Source organism: Choloepus didactylus, chromosome 3 (genome assembly GCF_015220235.1).
Source record: "Choloepus didactylus isolate mChoDid1 chromosome 3, mChoDid1.pri, whole genome shotgun sequence".
Lineage (NCBI taxonomy): Eukaryota > Metazoa > Chordata > Mammalia > Pilosa > Megalonychidae > Choloepus > Choloepus didactylus.
The window spans coordinates 125,229,732-125,231,975 of NC_051309.1; the positions used below are offsets into that span (position 1 = coordinate 125,229,732).

Below are 2,244 nucleotides of genomic sequence, written 5' to 3' on the forward strand. Positions count from 1 at the left end.
GGAAGTGATAAGAAAATTGGTCAGTGTGCTAGCAGGCTTCAGGTCATGATGTGGCTCTGTTGACCATGGTGAGGAATTTGGACTTTGTTTACAGTAGCAACGGAGGGCAGAGGCAGGTTTTGAGGAGAGAAATAAGATGATGGTACTTTATATATATGTGTGTATATATATATATATTTTTTTTTTAAGTGTATTTTTTTATTGGGAAACAAATATACAACTTGGAATGGATTTGAGGCAAAATGTGCCATAAGCAGATTACCTTTAAGTGGCTAAAAAAGTTCAAAAAGCAAGTGACTATAAAAGAAAATGTTTCTGATACAGGAACAGCAATACAAAAAAAATAGTGTACGAGTACCTGGATAATACACCTGTTTTGCAATAGTGCAACTTTAAGTACATATTGTTGACTGTCCATAGTCCATGCAGATTTACAACTCCACACTTCAACAACAACATGCTGACAGTTCCTAAAGAAAACTACTTAAAACAAAGGCATAACCCAGAAGTTCCTTCATTTAACCAACTCCATCTAAGTTTAGATGTGCAAAAGGGCTTAGATATATCCAGAGTAAGCCACATGCAACATGTTACTTGATCAATTTTCTAAAATAAGGTTTCAAGACAATGACAGTAAGATAAGGGAAGAAAACATGGAGGAATGAAATCCTAATTACTATACATGCATATTCTTTTGACAGTAAGGGGAAACCTTTTCCAGATAAGTTACAAACAAAGAAAAGGCAAATAAACAATATTGTACAAGAAATTTAACACATTCTGTACAATGTCTTCACTTTGCTGTCATCATTTGTACAAATTCTTCACAGTTTACTTGACCATCACCATCAATTTCTGCTTCCCTGATCATTTCATCAACATCTGCATTTATTAACTTGTCTCTAAGGTTTGTCATCACATGGCGAAGCTCTGCTGCGCTAATGTAGCCATTGCTATGTTTATCAAACACACGGAATGCTTCTCTAATTTCTTCTTCACTGTGTCTTTCATTTTCCTTGCCATCATTGTCAGAAATTCCAGAAAGTCAATAATACCATTACCATCAGCATCTACTTCATTAATCATGTCCTGTAACTCTGCTTCTGTGGGATTCTGCCCAAGAGACCCCATTACAGTTCCCAACTCCTTTGTTATTATAGCTCCATCGTTATCCTTGTCAAATACTGAAAAAGCTTCTTTGAATTCTGCAATCTGCTCTTCAGTCAGATGGTCAGCCATGCTGCAAGTGCTACTGGTCTCCCAGACATGATCACACAACCGTTCGAACTGCTAGCTCCACTCGGACTCTATATAGTTTTATTAAAAATTGTTCCCACTGATATGGAAAATAAGCTATAGCAGCTTATGTATATAAGTAGGAAAAGCTATTACTAGCTTTTGAAAGGGAATGTGGTAGCTTGAATTAGGGTGTCAGGGTTGAAGGTGATGAGAATTTCTTGGAGTGTGAACAGTTTTGAACATAAAGCTTACAGAACTTGTTGATAGATGTAGGTTGTGAGAAGAAAGAAAGAAATCCTGGTTGGCTTTGAAGTTTTTAGTTTGAACAAGTGAAATTGCCTTTCTGGAAAGGGATAGCCCATTTTTCTGAGATGGAGAAGGAACTCCAGGTAGACTATGATCTCTTCACATGTTGCACTCTCATGTTATAAAGTTCACCCAAGAAATGTGATGTCCTAGATGTGATCTGTTTGGCACAAAACAAAGAAAAGCAGTCAATTCTCATGATCTAGATCTACGGTTATTAAAGTGTACTAATGTTGCATCATCATTTTTAAGTGCTCAGCATTTTTCATGTTGAGTTTACTATTAAATGAGATCCAGATGTCTTTTTGTGACTTAATCTATGTGGCAGGGGCTAGCTTGCTGTTTGCCAAATATATATCCCTTTTGTCCTTGAAGACAACTCAGTTACAGTTCCCAGCCTCTCTCTCATGACTGAGTTCTGACAAGTGAAACCTCAGCAGAAGTGATGAACATGCTTCCAAAAATGTCATGTTCAGAAATCTTTCAATCTGTCCTCCTGCTGCAGATTTTTGGATAATTACAGAAGACAACCTTAGGATGTAAATAGCCAAGAAGGCAGTCTCTGAGTAGAGGAGAATGTTTCTAGCCTTCACTGGAGGCTACGTTAGGAAAAATGAACTTTTACTGTTAGAGTGTACTAAGAGTTTGGTGTTAATCTATTACAGCAGCTAGTAGTACCTTAACTAATATGAAAATTGG

General features: G+C 36.9%; 1 pseudogene; it reads right to left on the minus strand.

Moving 5' to 3' along the window:
* Nucleotides 1-517: 517 nt before the first annotated feature.
* Nucleotides 518-1,239, minus strand: LOC119528777 (annotated as a pseudogene).
* Nucleotides 1,240-2,244: the final 1,005 nt, after the last annotated feature.